Source organism: Crocuta crocuta, unplaced genomic scaffold, assembly GCF_008692635.1.
Source record: "Crocuta crocuta isolate KB4526 unplaced genomic scaffold, BGI_CrCroc_1.0 scaffold811, whole genome shotgun sequence".
Taxonomy (NCBI): domain Eukaryota; kingdom Metazoa; phylum Chordata; class Mammalia; order Carnivora; family Hyaenidae; genus Crocuta; species Crocuta crocuta.
This window is the reverse complement of record NW_027530352.1, coordinates 134,562-162,427: the sequence shown is the minus strand read 5'-3', so window position 1 is coordinate 162,427 and position 27,866 is coordinate 134,562. Positions and strand designations below refer to the sequence as shown.

The window sequence follows — 27,866 nt, the reverse complement described above, 5'->3', positions numbered from 1 at the left end:
TCAGCCACTCTGAACTTCAAACTCTGATTCCTCCAATCTCCGTCTACATGTGACTTGACCTCCCTAGGACCCCGCTACACTCAGCTGTAAAAAGGAGTGATGCTTTGTACTGGGCTGGTCTGTTGTGAGGACGGAATGAGCATCATGCCTAGAAACTATTAAAGAACAATTTTTTAAAAGACAACTAGTATTATCATGTTCTCTTTCCCTCTGTCCTTTTTCTTCAGTGTCTCAGCAATTCTCTGTAAGAGGGTACTGTGCTAAGTTTTGAAGCTACTGCGTTAGTTTAAAAGAAAAATGCAGAATACATATAATAACACTTAGAATTCTAAATCTTAATAAAGCAGGCAAGGGTGCCCAGTGCCGAAAAGACAGAAGGACACAGAAGTAACGTGCACGGACCCCCTCTGCCGGGGAGGGACACCCACGCGCGGAGAGAAGACTCCAGCTCGTCTGCACACCTGAGGTGAGCGACCTGGGCAACCATCCGACACCGGCCCCCCCACCCCCACCCCCGCTTCCACCTCGTCGCCTGTTAGGAAAGGGCACCGGCCTGGAGTCCCCGCGCGCACCTGCCTGGCGCGGCCCAGAGAAGCGCTGGGCGACGGTCAGCTGTCCTCTCCCTGGGTCCCGGCACCTTCTCCCGCACAAGGGACCCAGCAGAGCAGCCCGACTCTCCTCTCATGCCTGCCCGGCCGGCCCCAGACGGCCTGCGCCCAAAGCCAAGGGCGGCTCCCCCGTGGCTGCCAGGCGTACCCACTGTGTCGTCCGCGCGCAGCCCTGCTCCGGGAGGGGTGTCCTGGCAGCGGCGCCAGCCTGGCCCTGTTATACGTCCCGAGGCCCCGTGCGCCTGGCTCAGGCGCTCACGTCACGAGGTCAATGTCACAGGTGTGGCTTTGCCAGGAGTCAAGGGCTCCTGGGCACCACGTGGGTCCCTGGGGCCCACTTCTCCCCTCTCCCTGGTGCCCTGTAATTTGCGGAGCCGGGAGCCGTCCTGATGCAATTACAGTGAGCGTGCAGTGAAGGGTGAGAGGCCTGCAGGCTGGGCACTGNGATCTGGGTGCTGGCTGCGTGCTGGGCGTCAGTCCACACAGCCCACTGAGCATTTCTACCCTTCCGAGTGTGGTCATTTCTTCTGCAAGTTTGTCACCAAACGGTGTCATTGGTTCCCGAAGGTCAGGTCCTGCGGTCATGGCCCAGACCCAGGTCCGAGTGGGACGAGCAGAGCCCCCTCAGAGTCGTTCCGGGTCCCTCGCGCCACTTACAGAGATGGCTCCTCTCTCGCTTGTCCATTCGATCAGGGGAGCGAAGCTGATGTGACCTTCACCCCCCACCCTAGCCCCGCGGACGCCTTACCTAGTCCTGCGCTGGCCTTGGCTGTGAAGGAAGGCCCGGGACTGGCAGGTGCTGGCTGGGCCCCGGCGTTAGCTGGGTTACTGTCAGCTGAGTGAGGTGGGGGTTCGTGGCAGGAGGGGAGAGGAGGGGGCGCAGAGGAACGGGGTTTTCCATCCATTCCGGAAGGCCGCCCCCCGGGGAGAACCTGCTGCTCTGTGTCTCACTGAAGACCCAATTTCAAGGCCGTCCTGCCGGGCGCTGCTGAGACACAGGCTTCCCTCGCTCACATTGTTTTTATTTCAGTTCTTAGAGTCCTTTAGTGTCACATTTGGGCTCCCTCCAAAGTGGGGTGCACCTGAGTGTCCGAGTATCTTCTCAAGGACGATGTCTGCCGTTCGCAGGGCGCCCCTGTCGGCATAGAGAAGATGTGGACGTGAGGAACTCTGTGAAGAAAACACAAATTGCTACGATTTCCGCTCAGGGCATGTGAGGAGACGCACACAGTAATGACTTATACCCCTAGAGTACTTATAGAAATTATTTGACCTTCATGAAAATAGGAGAAATAAGTTGGATGCTGAGGCAGAGGGCTTCAATAACTCCCTGCAGGCAGCCAGCAGGACCCCCCTCCAGATCTCTCATAATTCATGTTCATCTAAAAGCCCCTAAGTAAGTAAAACCATGAGCTACAGACTGGAAACCGTATCAACAATGAACTATTCCAAATCAGCACTCAGAATATGCATGAAGACCTGCTAAAATAAATAGGAAAAAGACAAAAGGAAAAAAAGGGGAAAAAGAAGAGCCATTCCACAGAAGAGTAAAAAAAACTAAATGGAATATGTAAAGATGAGGACACACTCAGTCTTGGGGTGTGTACATAACTGGCAATGTAAATTAAAGCCACAATAAAAATAATATTTTTATCAAATTTAAAGGGACAGAATACCAAGTGTTGGTGAGCATTTGGGACACTGGGGATTTAGGGCTGATGGTGTGTTGATCGGAACATCTGTGGAAATAATTTTGCATTATTAATTAGTGAGTTTGATAACTCATGGCCTCGGACTCAGCTGTTAAAGGACCACTTCCATACCTCACTATTACCAAATACCTAACTACTCTATTACATATACTTTAGAGTATTAGTTTTTAAAGTGTGGTCCTGACGCTGGGTTCAGAGACATGAGCATCACCTGGGAACCAGTTAGAAATGAAAATTCTGCGTCCCCTCCCAGGCCCGCTGAGCCAGGAACTCTTAGGAGCATATCCCAATGATTTGTGTTTTAACAGACCTGCCAGGTAACGCTGAGACACATGCCCCTTAATAGAGTTGCTTTTAGCACAAAAGAATAACAACCAAAAAGAACTAGAAATAAATTTAAGTTGGTAAGAGAATGAATAAAGATATAGTGATACATTCATACAGCAGAACATTTGACAGCACTGATTATAATGAATTATAATGATTATAATGTGTCCAACCACAGTACAGACAAGCGGGAAGAAAGTTACGTAAGTTACAGTGCAATTTTAATAGAGTTTCAAACAAGCAAAATTTCGTGCCTGTTGTTTTGGAATCGATGCACATGTAATAAATGAAAATAAAGCAGGGAAATGTTATGTTTATCTTTTGAAATTTATTTTTAACCTAACTATATTTTTCAGAAAATACAGTTTTAACTATACCTTTAAAATATTTTTGAGACCTTATGGCCCCACAATGTTTTGCACACCTTCTTTATTTTTTTAATGTTTATTTTGAGAGAGAGAGAGAATGAGTGGGGGAAGTGCAGAGTGAGGGTGACACAGGATCTGAAGCAGGCTCCAGGCTCCAAACTGTCAGCACAGAGCCCAATACAGGGCTTGAACTCACGGACCACGACATCATGACCTGAGCTGAAGTCCTCTGGAATTCCCTTCCTCTACCTCTTGACTAACAGGTCAGGTTTCTTTAGCCTATGAGCTTGTTTCTAGTGATCCAGTGGTTCCTGGGGAAGGCTGGTTGGGCATTAACATGTTGTTATGGTAAGTACTCATATACTTGGCTTGTATAAATCACACATCTCTTTGATCTGTATTTTTCCCATATTTGTGTTTATTATTTCTTCTTCTTTGTCTTTTTTTTCTTTCATTTCCCCTGTTATTCTACTGGTTTTTTTCTCTACTCATCTATGTGGTATACATTTTTTTCAGTTTTCTTGTGTGCTTATTACTGAAATGTCACCATGCATGGTTGACCTTACAGAGCCTAAAGTTAATGTACTTCATAAGGTTCTCTAAGCATTATGACATTTTAAAACCCTTTAAGTCTAATTGCTTCCGTCTGTTAAGATATTCCTATCCAGTATTTTAATTCCTATCTTTCCAGTCAAAAAAAGAGACATTATTTGCCAGCATCAACCTTCATCTTATACCGGCAATATTTACTTATGTTTATCTATTTACCAATTTCTTTTCTTTTTTTACTTACTGTGTAACTCTCTTAGGTTTTATTTTAATTCCTCAAGTATGAATTTGAAGATTCCTTAATAAAGCTTTCTTAGTGGCAATATTGCCCTGTTTTACTACATCTCATATTATATTTATTTTATCCTTATATTTTAAAGACACATTTACTTTGTATAACCCTCTTGGTTGACAGCATTTTTTTCCCACAACAGTTTCAAAATATATCTTCTCACTTCAGACTTTTGAGAAATCTGTGTCAATCTACACATTGTTTCCTAGAAATCTTTTTTTCTGGCTTTAAAAAATATTTTTACTCTAGGGTTNTTTTCTTTTTTTACTTACTGTGTAACTCTTTTAGGTTTTATTTTAATTCCTCAAGTATGAATTTGAAGATTCCTTAATAAAGCTTTCTTAGTGGCAATATTGCCCTGTTTTACTACATCTCATATTATATTTATTTTATCCTTATATTTTAAAGACACATTTACTTTGTATAACCCTCTTGGTTGACAGCATTTTTTTCCCACAACAGTTTCAAAATATATCTTCTCACTTCAGACTTTTGAGAAATCTGTGTCAATCTACACATTGTTTCCTCAGAAATCTTTTTTTCTGGCTTTAAAAAATCTTTTTACTCTAGGGTTGCCTGGGTGGCTCCATTGGTTAAACGTCCGACTTCAGCTCAGGTCATGGTCTCACGGTTCATGGGTTCAAGCCCCACATCGGGCTCTGTGCTAACAGCTCAGAGCCTGGAGCCTGCTTCGGATTCTGTGTCTCCCTCTCTCTCTGACCCTCCCCTGCTCACACTGTCTCTCTCTCTCTCTCTCTCTCTCAGAAATAAATAAAACATTTAAAAAATTTTAAAAACTCTTTTTACTCTTATGTGCCATGAATTGCACTACAATGTGTCTGTGCAATCAGTTTCCATTTAATGTGCTAAAAATATGTTGTGCTTTCTGTATCCGTGGGGTCCATCTTCTCTCACTTCTGGAAAATTATCAGTCATCTCTCTTCCTCCTTCCTTATTACAGTGGTGTTTAGCCAGAATTCACAGCCACCACAGAAGAGTTACTCAATTTTCTCTGGTCGTCTTCATGTGCACAGGAGGTAGATGTTCTAAGAAATGCCTTCTTGTTTACTCTCGTCTGTCTGTTTTTTATGACCAACGTCTCAGTNTTTCTTCTCCACAAGCCCCGCAAGCATGTCCTCTACCTTCAGAAATCCAGGGTCCTCTACCAGAACCCCCTGAGAGAAGAGCCGCTCACAGTGTCCTTCGATGGTTTGTTTTCTCCTCTTTAATTGGAGAGATTGTATTTTTTTATATTTTAGAGTTATTCCATAACATTAAATATTCTAGAAATCTTAACCCTCAGTTATCCATTTGTGAGCCCATGTGTGCTGATTCACAGAGATGGACATCAGGGTTGATGTTGCCATATCCATAAAACCTGAAAAATGTCCATTTTTTTCACTGATCCCTTGGGTAGCAGGTTTGAAATAAGACCTGTTATAGCTGAGCGCAAAAAAAAAAAAAAAAAATGAAGAGTAGCTTAATCAAATTAAAGTATGATATTATACGACAAAGCTGGAATCTAGTAGCCCTGAGCTCACACAGGAAGGAGATCATAATAACATCTGGGGACCTAGCCTTCTTCTCAGGTCTATCTGGCCACCCCCGGGAGGGGTTAGCCAATTCCACTTTTCCTGCTTATAAGATGCCTCTTTGACTACCACGTTTCCTGTAGGAAGGAGAAGAATCCGGCAAATTCTGTCAAAATGCTGATGTATTTACTCTTTGACTTATAAGTTTCACTTCTAGGAAGATCAAGCAGATAAATGTTGCTTGCACGAGAGAACTGTAGCAATTTTTAAAAAAACATTGCTAAATATCTAGCAAAAATGGCTATTTTGCTGGCTATGTGAAAATATCCCAGAGGATCCAGCCATACAAAGGGATTTTTGTTGAGCTTGTGAAAGAATGGGTGAGTTCAAAATGTATTGTCATGGAATAACATCCAAAGTGTGTTTGTAATTAGTAAGAGATAGTAATTCAAGAGCAATAGTATTAAAAAATGGACTGTAATATTTTTCCTCAATTTTATCTACATCTTTTGCAAGAGTGCAGAAGATACTTAAAAGAGGGTTACCTGCTTTTGGAGAAATGAGGTAAGCGAAATAAGTAAATGGAAGTTCCTTTTACATCGTTCTATATATTCTGAGCCATTAAATCTTTGGATACGTATTTTTAAAAAATGAATTAAAATTTAATTTGAAAACAATTTGTAACTTGCTGTGAGACACATTTGTTAGTGCCCTGATGCTGCCACAAAGTGCCATCCTCATACTGGTATGACATCAAAGAGCCAGAAAATAATATGGTTCTACATTAATTTACATAAGGAATTAATAAGATGCCAAATACATATTTGTAGATATTTTGGTAAAAATTAAAATGAAGGAAATGTCTTGAAAATGGCCAGAGTTAAATGATAGAGTACCCACAGGAAAGCAATGATTCTTAAATGATAGTGGATTTCTTAGAAGAAACCATGCACCTGAAACAAAACTGTATTGATCATGTAACCTTAGTAAATTCCTACTCGAACTGGTGATCCACAGTGAGACTTTGGGGCTCCAGGAATTATTGTCAGTTCAGAGCAAATGACCATCAACCTCTGAAAACATAATTATATCCCTTATCCACTACACAGTCCCCATAGTAAATGACTGAAGGGCCCTTTCGGGATGGCTGGTGGGAAAATTATCAGTGTATGTTTCTGGCAGTATAGTAGGCTTTCTTCCTGGGGATCTGTCTTCCTCATCATTCAAGGTGCCATGAGTGACTGAACTGGCTCAAGTCTGGGAATGATTAAGGATCCATGACCATTCATGATGTCCAAGGGATTCAACTCAGATTTATACTCACAAGGCCTGGAATTTTTCTCTTTTTTCAGATCAAGAAAGACTTTAGTAGACCTCTTGTATACATCAGTTCTACAGAACCATAATCAACTAGTCAATGCCAAAGATCTCTGTAAGTCAGACTATTTGATTAATGTCCACACCTGTTATTCTGCATTCAAATTATTCCCGCTGTGTTTAGGCATTTCAGTTCAATGACAGTAACTCCTGATGTTTTTCATTTGTAGGGAACTCTAACAAAGCTCTTCTGGGATGCTGGGCTCTACTCATGAATTTATTTGTCACAGCTCTGGCGAAAGGCATATTCTCTGGAACCCTTCTGGTTTGGATGAGCATATCTTCCATTATAAATACTTTGGAATTCCAATAATCCCAAATCTTGGGTTAACTTCCTCTACGGTAGACTAAGAACTTCTTAGTATTTCAGCTATATTTAGTGTGGGCCACGTTTGGATTCATCATTCAGTTACCCAAGCTTTCAAACTGTTTGAAACATTCCTAGCCACTTAAGCTAAAATATTAAATTCACAAGCTCTGCTGAGTGAGTCCATCTCAATATATTTGAGTTTATCCATCTTTACACTCTTCTCAGCTTGATCCTACACCCTTCAGATCCAGTTCCATATACCTATCTCCAGCTTGGACCACAAACTATCTTGGGACTGTTTCTGAAACACAGATTAAATGTTTTCTGAAATACACATGGCTTTGCCCTAAAACTTATCTTACTCTCAAGTCTATTCCAAGATTTTCATTTCTCCATATAGGATTTTGGACTACCATAGTCATGTTCACCATATTTGAATCATCTCTACCATCAGGCCCTAATGGAAAATCTGACCCTTCGTGTCTGCACCTGCCCAATAGTGAAACATTATACTAAATTTAATGAAGGCTATAAAGGTAGTTGTGAATTTACAATAAATATGGGGGAATAACAGTATATTCATGGACTGTATGGAAGTGGGAAAAACTGAGATGTGAAAACTTCTATTACACAAATGTCCTGCTTTCTTGAGAAAATAATTTGAAAGAAATTAAAAGACAGGAGTGAAAACTTGATAGTTAACAAGAGACTCAGATATTTGAAAAGAACACAGTGTAGGGTCTTATTTCTTGTCTACTCATTTTCTTTTTTTAAAAAAGTTGCAAAATTAAATAATGTTGAGAAAGAGTGAGCAGAGGAGGGGCAGAGAGAGAGGGAAGGAGAAAGAGAGAATCCTAAACAGGTTCCACACTGTCACTGTAGAGCCCAACACAGGACTTGATCTCACAATTGAGTGAGATTGTGACCTGCCAACTGAGCCACCCAGGCACCCCTCTTATTTATTTTCATCCCATCTTATTTCATTGAACAAATAAAGTGAAAGATCATAATTATTGAATAAATGTATAAATGAGTGAACATCCAATTATCAAACAAGGTGTAGCAAGTAAGTGGGAAGAATGATTCTTATCCATGATGCTCATTAGAGCAAATGTAAAGAAATGCAAGTAATATGAAAGCATGAACAGAAGGGAATAGCGTTGGACACCAAACTGAAAGAAGGATTTTGGAAAGTGAGAGAAATTTCTGAATGAGAGCTATGGGCCACTTTGACCAGATTGCCAAGAACAAATATTTAAGTATTCATGACAGCTTAACAACTAATATTTCACACCTGGCTCAATTGACTGAGCCATTTAACAAACTACTGTTCTGTTCATACTGGACATACCACGAGCGTCACAGTGCACGGTTGTCGTAGACTCTGGGTCTAAAGTTGTCTCCTGTCTTATCAAGAGAGCGGGATGCAGGATTAAAATAGGAGAGAGAGATGACTAATGTATGGGAAAAGACAAGACCCCAAATAAGGGTACTTGCTTCGTATTTATTAAGATCATAAGGTGCCAGGAGCCGTACCAGCCTCTCTGGATGGCAGTCACAGCAAGGAAATGGCAGTGTTTGCAGCTCCTGCCATGAGAAATGAAAACTGGTATCTCCTTCTGCTACTACTGGCTCATGTTGGATATAAGCCTGCTGGTATTGACCAGGCCTCACAATATTCCATATCACACCCATATTCTGAATACAGAGACCTCATAAGGAAAAGCATATTCCTGCCTTTGCAAGAGAGATTTTAGATGAAAGCTCTGTGGATCATTGTCAAAAGGCTCTTCCTATGGGCCTCACAGACCCAAGACTTGCATAATAAAGGGGGTTAAGAACACAAGAGTTACAATTGAACCTGGCCCTGAGATAAAGAGCCTATTNGAAAGAATCTCGGGGCTCTCTCATTCTCTCTCGCCGACACTGTCCATCCTTCAGGGACCCCTGGACCTGTCGGAGCTGGCGCGGCCTCCGACAATAAGGTGACGGGCATGCACAAAGAGACAAAGAAACTGTGAACATCAACTTCTGGGCATGAGGGAAGGGGGGGGTTGAAGATACATAGTGTTTGGGGTTTGGGTCAATATAAAACAAAATCCAGGTGCCGGGCAGATGGGCAGATGGTTGTTAAGGGCAGATAGGAGGCACCGCGTCTGTTTATCTTAGTTAGCCTACGGGAGAAGACAGAGAGAGGAAATAACCTCAGGGTTAACAAGGCACCTTTTCTCTTATTACTGGGCTGCTTTGCGTGCAGTGCAATGATCTATTGTCCAATTTACTTGTTTTGCCTAACCTGGCCCTATTCTCCTGTGAAAGCATGTCCTCTGCTATAGGACTAAATTGGGGGGCCCTTCTGCCCTGCGTGCCTAATCTTGCTTACCTCATATACCTCTGTACTGGGAGCCTTTGTGCCCGTTCCTATTTTGGGCCTTTTTCACCCCTCTCTATTTTGGGGTTTCAGCACCTCTCTATTCTTCGGGTGCCAACGCACCATCCTTTCTCAGGGTGCCAATTGTTTATCCAAACTTGGGTGTAAGCATCCTACAGCTTTTTATTTCTCTATGCCTTGTTAACCCATTGGTATAAACTCGGGAGATTTCTAAGCCTACCCCCCTCCCCCCCAACACGGTGATGATTCTTTTTCCAGAAGGGGAAGTGAAATACCAACTTGAATGACTTTCAGTCAAGAAAACACCACATCCACATACTCTGGTATATTAGTATTCTATTGCTGCATAACAAACGAACATATTTAAGGACTTAAAGTAACACAAACGTATTATCTCATAGTTTCAGAGGGTCAAGAACGAGGCTTAGCTGCCTCTTCTGATTAGTGTCTCACTAGACACAATACACAATGTCAGCCAAGGTTGCAGTCTCGTCTGAGGTCTTCCCAGCTCACTGCTGGCTGGCAAATCTCAGTTCCTTGTTGTTTTAGAACCCGTACCCTCAGTTCCTAGAGGACACCCCGTGCCATGTGACCCCCTTCATAAGCAGTTCACATCATAGCTCTTTGCTTCTTCAAAGCTGGCAGGGGAGCCTCTCCTACTCTGAATAGGTCTCTTTTGGACTCTCTTCCAAAAGGCTCACCTGATTAGGTCAGACTCATCCAGGATAATCTGTCACTCTCTTTTTTGTTGTTGTTTAGTTTTTATTTCATAATCATAAATGTAGCTCTGCAATCCCACTAGACTTGGAGAGGAGTAAGGAAGATACGGGACCCGTAGAACTGCAGCCCGAACATGAAGATTGTAGGATGTTTCAAGCAGATGGAGGTGAAGGAATGCTCCCCTGAGCTATAGAAGGAAGAGTCTGGGGGCGTCTGGGTGGCTCAGTTGGTTAAGTCCGACTTTGGCTCAGGTCATGATCTCACAGTTTGTGGGTTCGAGCCCCGTGTCGGGCTCTGTGCTGACAGCTCAGAGCCTGGAGCCTGCCTCGGATTCTGTTTCTCCCTCTCTCTCTGATCCTCCCCTACTCACGCTGTCTCTCTCTCAAAAATAAATAAAACGTTAAAAAAGAAGAAGAAGAAGAAGAAGGAACGGCCTGGTAGGTAAGCTACCACACGAGTCAAATGATTAGATTTGTCCCCGGTCAGCAACGGTGATCTTCCTGCTGGTCTTGCCGTTCCTGGACCCCAAGTGCGCCCCGGCTTCCGCGATACTCACGCCCTCCTTGTCTTGCCAAAGACCCCCTGCTCACCATCACAGCAGTGCGGGCGATGCAGACGAAAAACCGGGAACCGTTCGTGCTGGGTCCAGGGCACCACTGACGAGATGCCAGGACCCCTGTGCTTCAGGATGAAGTTCTCGTCATTAAATTTCTCCCCAGAGGTGGACCTGCTGCCAGTGCCATTAGAGCGTGTGAAGTCACTGCCTTGGCACATTAATCCCGAATTAATCCTGTGACAGCACGAAACTTTATAACCAAATCCATTCTCTCCAGTGCTCAGAACGCAGAAGTTTTCTGCTGTCTTTGGAACTCTGTCTGCAAACAGCTCGAAGGAGACTGGGCCCAAGGACTTCTGTCCAGGGTGATGTTGACGAACACAGGGGGGTTGACTACGGGCGGGGCCACACAGATGGCTCCAAGATGGAGGCATCTGGAAGGCTTCATCTCTCTTTTTTTGTTATTAACTCAAGGCTGATTGACTAGGGAGCTTAATTACATCTGAAAGAAATCCCTTCAACTGTGTCATAGAAAGTAACCCAATCACGGTAGTGTAGGGGCCAAGGTCAGGTTGTCCCTAAATGTACCACAATGGCATACTGATTATTTTTTTTTTATGTTTTTTATTTATTTCTAGGAGAGAGAGAGAGACAGCGTGAGCAGGGGAGGGTCAGAGAGAGAGGGAGTCACAGACTGAAACAGGCTCCAGGCTCTGAGCTGGCAGTCAGCACAGAGCCCGACGCGGGGCTCGAACCCACGAACCGCGAGATCATGACCCAAGCGAAAGTCGGACGCTCAACCGACTAAGCCACCCAGGCGCCCCTATTTTTAATTAAAGCTATTATTAGGGAAACACAGTGCATAGACCTCAGACCTTCTGCTCTTTCCCCAAATGCAGGAAATAAATCTTTCATATGAAAGATACCCACCCTGTACTAAGAAGTAAAAAATTCTTGTCACCAGAGATGGAAAATTTAAGAGCAGAGAAATTTGCATAAACAGACTTGTTATGTTTTTACTAATCTACCATCTCAGCCCAAATTCCACTTACAATTCCTTACTAACTAAAGTTCCCAAACATCTGTTTTCTTTATCCTGTCAATTACTCAAAAATGTACCATCTCTTTGTCTAAAAAGTATAAACACTGCCTGCCTTGGTCATTTCTTTAGGTCTCAATTTCATTATTTGCACTCCAGGCACATGTAATAACTTCTATTGTTTTCTCCTATTAATCTGTCTCACGTCAACTTAACTCTTAAAACAGCTGGAAGACCTTGAAGGGTAGAGGAAGAATTTTTCCTTCCCCACAGTAGTGAAATTACACCATATCCAGAGGTCTCGCCCATATTCTAGGAGAGAGGATTCTACCAGGTCTGCACACCAGAGAGAAAAGAATCATGGGAGTCCTCACAGAATCCTGCCCATCTCCCCTTCCACTAGTTTACTGTTTTCGAATCAAATAATCTAAATCTCTAAATTTATTTTGGTGGTGAAGAGCCTGAAATTAAGTCCTCCATTAAGAACAACCTCGGGCTGCACGTAGCCCCAGTTCCAGGAAAAGCTTTGGCGGAAGCCACCCTCGGACCCCCCTCGGATCAGCCAATCAAAAGAAATGTGTAACATTCCTGTGGTCTGAGTCAGGGCTGGGGACTGCAGGTAGTTACTCTGTAAAACTAGCCAATCACTCACCACTTGCCTGAACCCCACCTGGGCCCTCCGAGCTCACCTCATAATTGGTCATTTTCAAAGGATTCTCAAAGGTCATGATTGGGTCCCGCCAAAAGTAACGGATCCTCACAGATACTGAATGGTCAAAACTGTAACCATGGGCGCTGTACAATTATGATTGGTGCTTATGTGATGATGCTATACGTACAACGTGTGACTGTAACACCCTGTCCCTGACCCCATAAAAATCCTGCTCGCTATTGTTCTGGGCTTCACCCTGCTGCTGCTGCGCCGGTTGACGGGTGAGCCCCTGCTCGAGCTTGTAATAAAGACCCTTATGTACTTGCATCGGTGTCAGCTCCTTGGAGGTCTCTGGGGACTCGCGATTCGGGCACAACAGTGGCAGTGCTGGAAACACGAGAGCTGGGGGTCTGATTGTACGTTTTCCCGCTGAAAGATGGGAGCATGGCGGGAAGGGAAGAACGACGGCAATCAGGCAGCGGACAGAAAAACGAACCTGTGCTGCTCAGTCAGGGTAGTCGGTTCTCTAGGACAGTGTGGGGAATGGAGAAATGGGAGACACTCCTGGCTTACGTCTGTTAATGCTTTACTCTTCACCTGGGGAGAGGTTTTATAACAGGTATGATTTGTAAAGATTCACTGAGCTATGTAAGTAGGCTGTGTGTGTCTTCACGTGTATTTTACCTCAATGAAAATAAAACTTTCAATGCCTGGACTATGGAAATTCGTTCCGAGCATTCACATGCTTGGAGACTATTGCTGCTGACTAAAGATGCTATGTATCACGTAAATATGTTTTTATCAAAATGACAAAATTCTCGGGGTGCCTGGGTGGCTCATTTGGTTGAGCACCCAACTCTTAGTTTTGGCTCAGGTTGTGACTCACAGTTTCATGAACCCCGTTTCATAACTTCGAGCCCCGTGTCTAGCTCTGCGCTGGCAGCACAAGAACATGCTTGGGACTCTTTCTCTCTCTTTTTGCCCGTCCCCTGCTCTCTCTCTCTCAAAATAAATAAACTTAAAAAAAAAAATTCAGCCTCTCTTTAATGTTACTTTTTCTTGGGGCACCTGGATAGCTCAGTCGGTTAAGTGTCTGGCATTAGCTCATGTCATGATCTCATGGCTCATGCGTTTGAGCCCCGCGTCAAGTCCAGCATCGGGCTCTGTGCTGACGGCTCAGAGCCTGGATCCTGTTTCGGATTCTGTGTCTCCCTCTCTGTCCCTCCCCGACTTGTGCTCTGTCTCTCTCTCTCTCTCTCTCTCTCTCAAATATAAGTAAACATTAAAAAAATTTTTTTTTTCAAAATGTTACTTTTTCTTCAGTGCATTATAACCCATAGCAGGCTATTACAAAAGCCTGAGTGGTAAAATTCAGCCAAGTTGCCAGTAAAATACACTAGATTTCAAAAACCCTTGATCTGAAAAATGGGAATGATAATAATGACATCATGATCCTTACAAAGGATAACAGGAGGAATATACCAGAGCACACAGATCACTGTCTGGTGGCCTGCAATTGCTCATTAATTTTACAGAAATGAATAAAGACCACTCCATGATTTACTAATTAGAGCTCTGGACCCCGATTCTGACAACGAGCTAAAAGTCAAACCATTACCATCTCTAATTGAATGGATGCTTTGAAAATGCTGGGCAGGTCACTGAGAGGATGTGACCACTGGCTGACTTTGAGCTGGACCCTGGCGATGGGAGCTCCTCACTGTCCTTGGACTATGTGTTCTGATCGCCTTCTGCTTCCAGAAGCTGCCCCAGGGACCCAGCTTTGAGATAGTGACGTAGTGTTGAGGCCGTCTAGACACTCTATGTGACTGACGCCGGTGAGGACCTCTATATAAACTTCTAAGAGTTGGAAGGCAGGTGCAGGGATCTGCTTGTCCACAGGCCACTGAAGACAAACCTAGTATGTAAATTCTCTTGCTAACAAACTGCCACCTGCCAACCTGGAGGGGACTGCTTCTCTCTTCAGTGTCTCCCCACCCTCCTCAGAGGACCCAGCTTCATATTATCCTCAGGAAGCTCTGCAGGGGCCAACTAACACCAAAACTCTTGTTTGCTTCTAGATGATCTGTTGTTTCCCTAAAACATGCGTGAGTTCTGCATGCCTGACTGCTAGGCAAACTAAGCACTGGGTTAGCAGTGACAAACCTGTCCCTGGAATTCCTGCCAGCCCAGGGACAATTAAGGTAAAACTATGTGCCAGAGAGCAGAATGCACACGAAACTTGGAACCGCTGAAATCAGTGTGAATAAAGAGGCTGGGACTTGTAATTAAGAGAAAGAACAGCTTTGTGACACCAAGTTCATTAATGGGAAGACTCAATTCATTATTGCAAAGCATTTATTCTTTTTATAAAGTTTGTTTTGAGATGGAGAGAGGGAGAGAGGAGGCAGAGACAGAGAGAGAGAGAGAGAGAGAGAGAACGTGAGCAAGGGAAGCGCAGAGAGAGAGGGAGAGAGAGAATCCCAAGCAGCCTCCGTGCTGTCAGCCTGGAGCCCAACGTGGGGCAACTTAGGAACTTCAAAATCATGACCTGAGCATAAATCAAGAGGTGGACGCTTAACTGATTTATCCACCCAGATTTCCCCATTATTATAAAATATTTAAATCCTAAAAATATTCTTTAAGATAAGCGTTTGGGAGATTTGAATTTTTCCATTGTTACCTCTCACCTTTATCACCCACTTTTGGAAGCTGTGTGATAACACAGTAGGCTGGAGACAAGAGGAAACTGCATGTATTTCTTGAAGAATACCCAATATAAAAATTCAAGAAATGCAGAGTGAGAGGAAGGATAGAAAGTAAACCACTTCTTGGAGTTTTATGATGTTGTAGTCACTATCTATCCCAAAATAACACTTAGAATGTTCAGTGGTGTAAAACATTTCAAAGTTGTAACCGAGATACCTGCTATCACTTTGGCTAGAACTTGAACCCTCTGATTGATCGACTGATTGATTGATTGACTGATGAATTAAAATTAAAGTTAGTTGACATACAGTATCGTCTTGGCTTCAGGAGTAGAACCCAGTGATTCATCACTTATATACAACACCCAGTGTTCATCCCAACAACTGCCCTCCTTAATGCCCATCACCCATTTAGCACATACCCCCCACCCCCTCTCCAGCAACCTTCAGTTTGTTCTCTGTAGTTAAGAGTCTCTTATGGTTTGCCTCCCTCTCTGTTTGTAACTTATTTTTCCTTCCCTTCCCCTACGGTCTTATGCTAAGTTTCTCAAATTCCACATATGAGTGAAATCATTTATCTGTCTTTGACTGACTTATTTCACTTAGATAATACCCTCTAGTTCCATCCATGTTGTTGCAAATGGCAAGATTTCATTCTTCTTCATCACCAAATAGTATTCCTTTGTATGTACATACCACAGCTTCTTTATCCATTTGTCAGTTGATAGACATTTGGGCTCTTTCCATAATTTGGCTATTGTTGATAGCACTGTTATAAACATTGGGGTGCATGTGTCCCTTTGAACCAGCAGTTTTGAATCCTTTGGATAAATACCTAGTAGTGCTATTGCTGGGCCGTAGGGTAGTTCTACTTTAAAATTTTTGAGGAACCTCCATACTGTTTTCCAGTTTGCATTACCACCAGCAGTGCAAAAGAGTTCTCCACTTTCTTCACATCCTCACCAACATCTGTTGTTTCCTGACTTGTTTATTTTAGCCACTCTGACCAGTGTGAGGTGCACCTCATTGTGGTTTTGATTTGTATTTCCCAGATGATGAGCGATGTTGAGCATCTTTTCATGTGTCTGTTGATCATCTGGATGGCTTCTTTTGAAAAGTGTCTATTAATGTCTTCTGCCTATTTCTTCACTGGATTATTTGCTTTTTGGGTGTTAGTTGGGTAAGGTCTTTATAGATTTTGGATACTAACCATTTATCTGATACGTCACTTGCAAGTATCTTCTCCATTCCATTGGTTGCCTTTTATTTCTGTTGATTGTTTCCTTTGCTGTGCACAGGCTTTTTTATCTTGATGAAGTCCCAATAGTTCATTTTTGCTTTTATTTCCTTTGCCTTTGGTGACAGGTCAAGTAAGAAGTTGCTGCAGATTAGGTTTTCTCCTGTAGGATTTTGATGGTTTTCTGTCACATTTAGGGTTTTCATCCATTTTGAATTTATTTTTATGTATGGTGTAAGAAAGTGGTCCAGTTTCATTCTTCCGCATGTTGCTGTCCTGTTTCCCCAACACCATTTGCTGAAGAGACTGTCTTTGGGTCACAAATCAGCCCTCAATAGGTACAAAAAGATTGGAATCACACTATGCATATTTCCAGATTACAACTCTCTGAAATTTCAAATTGACCACAAGAAATAATTTGGAAAGCCCCCAAATACATGGAGGCTAAGGAACATCCTACTTAAGAATGAATGGGTTAATGAGGAAATTAAAGAAGAAATTAAAAAATACATGGAGGCAAATGGAAATGAAAACACACAGTCCAAACCCTGTGGGATGCAGCCAAGGCAGTCCTAAGAGGAAAACACATTGTAATCCAGGCCCATCTCAAGAAGCAAGAAAGATCCCAAATACAGAACCTAACCTCACACTAAAGGAATTAGAAACAGAGCAACAAAGAAGGCCCAAAGCCAGCAGAAAAAGAGAAATAATAAAGATTAGAGCAGAAATAAACAATATAGAATCCAAAAAATTCGTAGAACAGATGAATGAATCTAAGAGCTGTTTGTTTTTTTTTTAAATAAACAAAATTGATAAACCCTTACCCAGACTTCTCAAAAAGAAAAGAGAGGACCCAAATAGATAAAAACATGAATGAAAGAGGAGAGATCACAACCAACACCACAAATATACAAACAATTATTAGAGAACACTATGAAAAATCATATGCCAACAAACTGGACACTCTGGAAGAAACAGACAAATTCCTAGACACCCACACACTACCAAGACTCAAACAGGAAGAAATAGAAAATTTGAACAGACCCATAACCAGTGAAGATATTGAATCAGTTATCAAAAATCTCCCAACAGATAAGAGTCCTGGACCAGACGGCTTCCCTGGGGAATTCTACCAGACACTTAAAACAAAGCTAATACCTATCCTTCTCAAGAGGTTCCAAAAAAATAGAAATGGAAGGAAAGCTTCCAGACTCATTCTATGAAGCCAGCATTACCTTGATTCCCAAACCAGACAGAGACCCCCCTAAAAAGGAGAGTTACAGGACAATATCCCTGATGAACCTGGATGGAAAATTCTCAAGAAGATATGGCAAATCGAATTCAACAGTACATTAAAAGAATTATTCACCATGATCAAGTGGAATTCATTCCTGGGCTGCAGGGCTGGGTCAGTATTCCCAAATCAATCAATGTGACACACTATGTTAATAGAAGAAAGGATAAGACAATGTGACCTTGTCAATAGATGCAGAAAAAGCATTTGACAAAATACAGCATCCTTTCTTTTTTTAAAAAAAATTTTTTTTAATGTTTATTTTTGAGAGAGAGAGACAGACAGAGTGTGAGCAGGGGAAGTGCAGGGAGAGAGCGAGACACAGGATCTAAGGCAGGCTCCAGGCTGTAAGCTGTCAGCCTAGGACCCAACACAGCGCTCACACTCACAAACCACAAGATCAGGACCTGATCTGAAGTTGGACACTTAACCAACTGAGCCTCCCAGGCACCCCCAGCATCCTTTCTTAATAATAACCCTCAAGAAAGCCAAAACAGAAGGAACATACCTTAATATCATAAAAGCTATATATGAAAGGCCTACAGTGAATACATTCCTCAATGGGGAAAAACTGAGACTTTCCAGATCAGGAACACGACAGGGATGTCCACTCTCACCACTGTTGTTTAACATAGTGCTAGAAGTTCAAGCCTCAGCAATCAGACAACAAAATGAAATAAAAGGCATCAGAATTGGCAAAGAAGTCAAACTTTCACTTTTCACAAATGACATGATGCTCTACATGGAATACCTGAAATACCCCACCCAAAACTGCTAGAACTGATCCATGAATTCGGCAACATCGCAGGATATAAAATCAATGTACAGGGGTGCCTGGGTGGCTGAGTCGGTTGAGAGTCCAACTTCGGCTCAGGTCATGATCTCACGGTTTGTGGGTTCGAGCCCTACGTCGGGCTCTGTGCTGACAGCTCGGAGCCTGGAGTTTGTTTCAGATTCTGTCTCCCTCTCTCTCTGCCCTTCCTCCACTCTTGCTCTTCTCTCTCTGTCTCAAAAATAAATTATTAAAAAAAATCAATGTACAGAAACTGGTTGCATTTCTATACACCAATAATGAAGCACCAGAAAAAGATATCAAGGAATCGATCCCATTAACAACTACACCAAGAGGCATAAAATACCTAGGAAAAACCTAACCAAAGAGGTAAAAGATTTGTGCACTGAAAACTATAGAAAGCTTATGAAAGACACTGAAGAAGACACAAAGAAATGGAAAAACTTTTCATGTGATGGATTGGAAGAACAAATATTGTTAAAATGTCTGTACTATGCAAAGCAATCTACACATCCAGTGCAATCCCAATCACAAAGCACCGAGAATAGCCAAAGTAATGTAGAACAAGAAAACCAAAGCTGGAGGCATCACAATCCCGGACTTTAACCTCTATTACATAATTATGAAGACAGTACGGTACTGACACAAAAACAGACACATAGATCAATGGAACAGAACAGAGAAACCAAAAATGGACCCACAAACACATGGCCAAATAATCACTGACAAAGCAGGAAAAAGTAGCCAATGGAAAAAAGAACCCTATGTTTAAAAGCCAGACAGAGTAACCTCTGAGGAGATTAACTCCCTGCTTTCCACCCGAACAGTATCTCCTCACGTACATCCCAGCAAAGACAGGGACACGTTTTAGAAAAACCAGTGTCACAGCAGATGGTACAGGACAACTTCTCGGTGGAGGTGGATGGCTTCCGTGTGGGGAGGGGACAAGTGAGAGGTAGCATGACGCATGCGGTCAACCAGAAGGGTGTGCCACATGGCGTGGCCATTCTCGCCTTGTATCATTGGGATCAGCGCAATCAGGGAGAGGGTTTGCCCCTATTACCAACAAGGGGAGACCGTGGGTCCAGAGGGTGGCAAGAGTTATCTGCAGGGTGCAAGACCTATTTTAAAATGACAATAACGAGGAAATCTAGGGTAGAGGTGACAGAATTTGTGGATGACTTAGAATAAGGATTTAAAATAAACACAATAAAAAGTCATGAAGTCATCAAGTCACATCCTTAAAGTCGGAAAGGAAGAAAATGTAAACCTGACACTAGAATAAACAGTTACGACGAGGAAACAGTCAGAGACACTAGACACGGATAAGAAATGAATGAATTTTTTGAAAACTCAGTAGACTATCAGATAAGACAGTGGGCAGTATACCCAAAGATCAAATTAGTGAACTGGAACATTAAGTCAAAGACCCTTCTTAGCAAGCGTTACAGAGGTATCAAAAGGTAGAAACTAAAATAACTTTACAAAACACAACAACAAACGAGGCCTGGAAGGACAGAAAAAAAATAAATGGAGAGAGAACCTTTACAGAAACAGTGCTCCTGTCCTCGGGTCTATGGGAGCTGGTGGCCCTGGACCTACAGGCAGCCTCGCTCCTCGCCCAGAGTGACCTTGGGACCTGGGCGGTGCGCAGCGCCAGGTGTCCGGGCTCTCCAGGGCTTCGCATCCGAGGCCCTCCCCCTCCAAGACTTTGAGTCGGTCCAGAGGGCCAAGAGTCACAGGGACATTTCAGTTGACCCAGAAGGAAATACAAACCCAAGGACAGTCGTGACATGTGTCCACAGGAGTAAATGAGGCCAGCACAGAGTCGTCGGTCTCAGGAGTCCGCGTGTGCAGGCCAGGGGGTGGACCGGGGCCCCGTCGTTCTCTCTGGAACTGGCCTGTTAGTGACCTTTAGGAAGAACGGGACCAGACAAGCAGAAATAGAGGGTGAGGTTATCAAACCAGATGGCGCCCTCGGGAGACAGAAGACAGGAAACCTGATGAAGATGAAGAAGTTAGGGTTGACAGCAAGATCAGCCATCTTCTGGGCCCTGTCGTTAATTATAGAAAAATGTTCAGAAAAACACTGATTAAAAAAACTTCATCAGAAACTTAAGTGGGTTGATGAACCGTCTTTTCAAGGAGCTGACATTTCAAACGCCTCTCTCTCAATCCTAACAAAAAGCCAAACCTTGTAAAGCTAAGGACATGCACGAGAGGGAGACGAGTGCAGCATTCATCGCCTGCACTGCCTTTCCAGAGGAGGGAGTTGGTGAGAAACTCAGCGAGTGGGGAGGCCACGCTACACAGAATTTCAAGACAGCTACTTGCACCGAAGCGTTAAGTCTCTGAAGGACTCTGCTTAGTTATAGCAGAATATAGAGATTTCAAAGGCATAGAGCAGATGGAGTGATAATGACCTGTGCTCGGGGTACGACCTGGTTTTGGGGGACCCAATATGGCCATCAGTACCTTGATGGGAATGCTTCCTCATGGCACCGAACTGGGCCCTCGGGTCCCCTACATAATAGATATTGACAAGCGGCCGAGGGGTGACCCAGGCAGGGTCAGGCTGGGGCTGGGACTGGAGTACAGGGAGGCTGGGTCTCTGAGGAGGGGCAGAGAGCTTTAAAGGGGCACAGACATCTAATGACACCTAATCCCACAGAGGAAGTGATCTCATCAGCGTGGTAAATCTCCACCCCTGAGCATGCTTTTTTCAGTATTATGATGAGGGGGAATGTGGGGGAAAAGTTAGCGTTGAGGTCCATCTTGGGGTACGCTGGTTTGGTCCCACCTTTACCAGTCTTCACAATCAAGACACTCCTGTCAGTGAGCATCCTGCCTCTATATTCCTGCAAGATCCGCTACTCAATGGCAGAGGTTTGGCTTTTCCTTTGCGTGAAGGCAGCCAAGGAACACTGGGTTTTGTGGCTGGGGTGAGGGGACCCAAGTCCAGCCTCACTCTGTCTCATTTGTGAGGAAGCCAGTTTTGGGGGGACTTGTTAAAGAAAATGTCAAGCAATTCCCTCCGTGAAAGTAAACCATAGAAAATTAAGATGAATGCCCCTCACATCATTTGTCATACCAGAAAGTATATTATGAAATTTAGAATAGAGTCCAAATATATTCTTGGGGAGCCTGGGTGGCTCAGTCGGTTGGGCATCCGACTTTGGCTCAAGTCATGATCTCACAGTTTGTGGGTTCGGACCCCGCGTCGGGCTCTATGCTGACAGCTCGGAGCCTGGGGCCTGCTTAGGATTCTGTGTCTCCCCATCTCTCTGACCTGCCCCTGCTCATGCTGCCTCTCTCTCTCTCTCTCAGAAATAAAACACTGAAAATATTTTAGAATAGAGTTCAAATATATTCTTTAGATAAAAATACCAGTCAAAACTAGAGTACTGTCCTAATGCAAACTTTATTGGGTTAAGTGAGTCACAGATTCATCTACAGATAGAACCCATGTGGTAGGGGTTCTTATACAACAGATGGGAAGAAGGATGAAAAATTTAGTAACATGAGCCTACGTTAAGAGGCGACCATAAGGCCCCCAAATGTATATTAGTTGTCATTTAAACATAGTTACACTGATCAAATAGCCAAGAAGATTGTGGCTCATCCTTCTGACTCTGAAAGTGTGCAGAGAAAAAATTTCCCTTTGACTCTTATTTACTCGGTACCACCACTGCTTCCTTTTCCTATCTAACAAATGACACTAGGCTAGTGCTTCAGTAATATTTCCAAAGACAATGGAATTGAGTGACAGCTATAAAGGTTGTGGTGGTGCTGCCATTAAACAGAGGAGAGCTGTCCCTGGTTACCACCTGAAAAAGTCCAAAAGGAGCTCTTTTTGGTGAGAGACAGGAAGAGCATAGAAGAAAATCTCAGCTGAGAACAGTTAGGAAAGTGACAGAGATAGTGACAGGCAGCATGTCCCAGTTGGAGTGAGCTGTTTGTTAAGGACAGAAACTCTGGTCTTTGATAACCCAGGGGCTAACATCAATCTGACGCTGGACGCTGAGTAATTATTAAATAGAAAGTTGATGAATAAGCATTGTTTTCCTTTGTTGGGAAATTTTATATTCATTGTCCTAAGTTGTCTTCTGTACCTGTATCTTCATGGTGTGCTTTCTGTTTTCCAAGGAACTTGAATTTAATTATGAATATAATCATGTTTGCCCAACATAGCTAAACATCCTATTACATACGATTTACATGGCCTGGATAAGGGCAGTAGACATCTCCATAAAATGACTAGAGTATGAATTACATGTGGGTTCCCTACTGTGTAAAATGATACTCCTTTTAGCAATGTTTACACAATGACCTTCGTTTGGAGTCTGAGAAGTAAATGAATGACTCATTATCCTTAGGAAAGTTGGGTGGAGGAAAAGGAAAGTATACTACAGTACGGAAATGAAGAGAGAACAGAAGTTTGAGGTCTGGACGGCAGATGGCTCTGTGGAGGGTGTGACTCCAAGACCATTGTGTTGAGTTCAAAAATTAACAAACTCATCTATTCAGTTGATTTCAAGGTGAGGGGATGCGATCTCAATTGGGTATCAAGGAACTGCATCTTTGGGAAATTTTTAGGTTCAGGTTGAACAACTCTTTTCCACATGAAGCATTTACATTTTGATTTGAAGTCTTACTACAGTCCTGGGTCAGGGGACCCATCTGTAAATAAGGTGCTATTTCTTGCAGAGAACGTGTTTTCATGGAAGAATGCTAAGTCCACCCATGGCTCCCGGTTTGAGTTTGAGGGCAGTTAGAAATTATTACCAGTTGTAGACAGGTGTTAGAGAAAGCAGTGAAATTTTTTTAAACTTTTAAGATAAAAAGCAAGCAGTTGGATTGTCACAAAAATCCCACTATTCCAACATTAAGGAAGTAGGAGATGGAGGAATGCCTAGCAACCCCAGAATTATTTTAAAAGACCCAGTAAATCCAAGTCAAAATGCAAACGGAGCGCTAGTGTAAATCCATTCTCTTTCACAAAGGATTGATTTCTCTTCTCACATATTCAAGAAAATCATTATTTCTACTTGTCTTTGTAAAAGAATTTCGTGTTGAGTAAACAATAAAAACAAACACATATTCTATAAATAATTATAGAATAATGGGAAGGATGAACCTAATGAGGAGAACTGTTTTTAATTCTGAAGGTATCAAATTCAGTGCAGCAAAATAAAATTGAAAATGTGTATTAGTTCCACGGATACATGTTTACATGGATTTAAAATGTGGTTAAAAAATTAAAAAAATAAAATGTGGTTTAGATATATTAGCTAGTGGGCCACTGTGAAAACTCTGACTTCAACCATGTTCTTGGTTAAGTTAATAAACGCATTTAATACTAATGTCTCGATGCCCCTGAGACATTAATGTTAAGAAATCTACCTCGGATGAGTGGGATTTCTGGTAGCAGAAAACACATTGTGGCCTAGGGGCCCCTCAGTAACGATAATCTTCAACTTTCAAAAAGGATAGAAGTGAGAAGAGGAAAACTACAAAACAAGAATTTTTCTCACCTAACTTAATTCAAAGTTAGATGGAAATGAGGTAAACGACTTAAAGTAGTTTAGCAAAGGAAAGCAAAGGAAAAATAAAATGTCCAAATTTCCTACAGGTGACCAGCCTTAGCGCCAAGTGGCATCATGGCGACTGAAACTACCAGCGACCACGCGCGCAAACAGCTCCTCCAACTCTTTCATTTATGCAGGTGACTGGTGGGGAATTAAATCTCAGGGAACAAATTATTCGTAAACAGAATGAAGATAACCGAATTCTATTTCTTCTTACCTGAAAATATGGAGAAAGCCTGGACGTAGGCGGCTCGTTGGTCTAGGGGTATGATTCTCGCTTCGGGTGCGAGAGGTCCCGGGTTCAAATCCCGGACGAGCCCGCTTCCTTTTCAGCCACCTGGATTTGGAGAATCAAGGAAAAAAAGTATTTTCCCAAATACTCTTGCCAAAAAGACTTGAGTTTTCACCGNCCGCTCCCCTCCGCGCGCGCGCAGTCGAAAAGTTTTACTTACGTTGTTGCCTGGCAACGGGATGAGCGTCCAACGACTCGCCGCATCGCTGCTCCCAGTGCGCTGAGCAAAGAGGCGCTAAGGCCGCTCCCGCTCCGGTCCGCTGCTGGCGCGAGACTCCTGCTGCGCTTTTCCTGCGTTGCCCCGGTTGTTCATTCGTGTTAATTCGTTCCGCGAATGAATATTCAGTGAATACTGCAGGTCAACCTGTGCTGGATGCTGGGGGCGCAGCGGTGGACAAGGAATAAACTAGGTGTTGTTTCTACGGCATTTAATATCGCAAGTAACTAAGTATTGACCGTGTTCATGCGTCCTAGGACGAAGTACAGAATTCCCACAGAAGCATGGAGAACCAGGGCCGGCCTGTTCGTTCCAGGGAATATTGCCCGCCAGGGTTTGTCCGCCAGGAAAGAGAAAGCAGGAGGAGTCCCCCCACCCCCCCCCATGTCCAAAACTTACCAGTACTTTCGCCTCTGCCCCAGGAAATGCGCTCACTTCTGAATTGTTGAAACGCTCAGATACATTGATGGATATAAATTTAAAAGACGAGACGAAAAAAAATGGAGAGGAAGGTATTAATCCACTTACTTTGCTCATACTAGCTGAATTAAGATGAATTAATAACGGTGTTACTTTGTGACCAAAACTGAAAGTGGACACACACACACACACACACACACACACACACACACCACTGCAATTTCTTTCAAGACTCAACTGGCTCTGTTCAACGCAGTATTATGAAAGACGGTCTTTTTTACCTTTCCTGGTTCTGATCAATTTGAAGGTCAATAAGCGTGAAGACGGAGGTCATTATTCAGAGGTGGTGTGTAACATATTCTCTTTTATACATGAAACATGAATTTAAAATTTATTTGTAGTTTAATATAACTTAAAATTTGAAGTAGATGGTGTCATTCATTAAGTTTGAAACTCAAAAAGAATTTCCTCCAAACTTTGCCCTTCAAGAATGTTCTTAGGGTTCAGGAAGTCAGTTTTTATGCCATCTAAGCCAGAGATTGAATAATCCTCTTTCAAGAGATTTTATTATCCCAAGAAGGATGAGCTAAAGATACTATCTGGTACTAAACTGCACGGGCAGATCATTTTACAGTGAAGTCTACAGTCAGTAAATTGTACTCATAATCTGTGTCCATTTATTTTTAGGGCCTAATTATAATTATACCCAGCAACTAAAGATCATATGGTGTCTAACGTTAAGTGTCTAACATGAGAACAATAAAAGTGAACTTAGAAAAAATAGAAACTAATATTATGGAGAGGGAAGAAAACTTCTCAGGAAAGTTATTACAGAGAGAAAGAATGCTGTCCAAAACAGTAGTTCAACTACAAAAGCCTCTTGAAATTGTGAGAGTAGAAATAAAAAAACTGAATGGAATAACTGGAATAATTATCTTCCAGAAGGTGGAGTGAAATATATGAAGGGAAATGCCAGCAGTCATGTTCCCTAGTGGATACCCAGATTAGTTGAACCTTCCGCCTATACAAAAACCTGCACGTGATGCTTATAGCAGCTTTATTCTAATTGTGGAAACTTGTAAGCAATCAAAATGTCCTTCGATAAATGAATAAACAAGCTGTGGTACATCCATACAATAGAATATTATTTAGTGATAAAAAATAATAAGCTATCAAGACACGAAAAAACATGTTAGAAGCTTAAAAGCATATTGAGAAGTGAAAGAAGCCAACTTGAAAAGGATGGGGAGAGATGTAGGGATGAAGATGTGCAGCACAGGGCAATGAAACTGTTCTGTACGACACAGCAGTGATGGGCGCGTGTCATTATACGTTTGTCAAACCCACAGAATGTGCGACATAGAGTGAAACTTCATGTAAATTATGGATTTTAGTTACATTGGTTCATCGATTATAACAAATGTACCACAATGACACAAGATGTAAATAACTGGAGAAGCCAAAGGCAAGGGGAGAGGGATGTAGGAACTCTGTACTTTCCTACAATTTTTCTGTCCACCTAAAACTGCCTTTTAAAAAAGTAAATCTACNATAAACTATTTATAAAAAAAATAAATAAATTCCAAGGTAAAAGAGGTTACGGGGGGAAAAAGAAAGAGAGAGAGAAATGAATGAATGAATGAATGAAATGAATGAATTAGGGAACACATAAGTGAGAAAATCAACAACAAAAAAGTCAAGCTAATTTCCCAAACTGAAATACATGATTTTCCAAAATTAATGATGTAAAAGAGCTCTCAGAACAATGAATGAAACACATGAAGGCATATTTTTCAGACATTTAGGAACATTGGGGACAGAGAAATACGCCTGAAAGAAAGAAAACCTAATTACAAATGAAGTATCAGTAATTAGAATGACTTCTTAATTCTCAAAAGCATTAGTGGAAGCTAGAAGAAAATGGGGCACGCTTTCAAAATCCTGGAAGAAAATATTCCCCAACCTAACATTCCATACCCAACTGACAGTCAATCAAATGTTAGAGAAACATGAAAGATATTCCCCAATGCCCCAAAATGAAAAAATCTTATTTCCAATGAACTCTTTTTCAGGAAGCTACTCTACAATGTCCTGCAGCAAAAGAACAAGGCAAGTTAAGATAGAAAAAGTCTTAGAAAATGGGGTATCCAACCCCCAGGGCAAGGGAAGAAAATGTACAGGATCATGATGAAAACTACATAGCAACTATAGAAACCATCCAATTTCCTTTTTTTTTTTTTTAAGCAAAACTTCTATGGTTATTTGCGGTACTTTTAGGGGGAGGGGAAACTAATTCTAAGTAATGTTTAGGAAACACAATGGCATAAGAGAACAGCGAATAATATTTACCAGTCAGAGTATACAAGCAGTGAATACCAATTCAACAAGATTATGATATAACTATAATTGGAAAAAACATCAATAGGAAGTGTGTCTGTATATTGTGGTGTTTAAGGTGGGGAAAGAAGATGAACCTTTTTGTATAATGGGTAATCAATAGAAAACACTAAACTCAAAAAATCAGTAAGTAGAAATAAAAGCATACGTATTAGTTAGAATACAATTTTGTCTTTGTAACAAAGACCTCAACCTACTGCAGCTTAAAGGAAGTGGACGTTACTAATCTCACACACAACTGTCTGAAGGCACAATCCGAGGGTGACGCTTTGGCTCCACAGTGTTGGTTCCAGAATTCTACCTCATGGCTCCCTCTTTCCTACAGTGTTGCTTTGTATTTCATGACTCCTTCATTCCTGTGGTGGTGCCGTTGCCAGCAAGCAGACAGCAGGAAGAGAGAAGTGGATGGTGTTTCTTTCCTCTTCTGGGCATAACCTTCAAGTTTCGTGTACATTTACTCTCCAACGCCCTGGTGTTGACACTAGT

The 27,866-nt window shown here is 42.4% G+C and overlaps 1 long non-coding RNA gene, 1 other non-coding gene and 1 pseudogene across 2 annotated transcripts; 1 reads left to right on the top strand and 2 right to left on the bottom strand.

The window, feature by feature from the left end:
* Positions 1-1,059: 1,059 nt before the first annotated feature.
* On the bottom strand, positions 1,060-24,586 carry LOC144232888 (uncharacterized). The gene is made up of 3 exons (XR_013335553.1): positions 24,507-24,586; positions 24,272-24,391; positions 1,060-1,778 (listed from the first exon to the last, which is right to left on the bottom strand). It is a non-coding gene; the product is annotated as an uncharacterized LOC144232888 (long non-coding RNA).
* LOC144232882 (peptidyl-prolyl cis-trans isomerase A pseudogene) lies at positions 10,654-11,191 on the bottom strand (annotated as a pseudogene).
* Positions 24,303-24,374, top strand: TRNAP-CGG (transfer RNA proline (anticodon CGG)). Its single transcript has one exon. It is a non-coding gene; the product is annotated as a tRNA-Pro (tRNA).
* Positions 24,587-27,866: the final 3,280 nt, after the last annotated feature.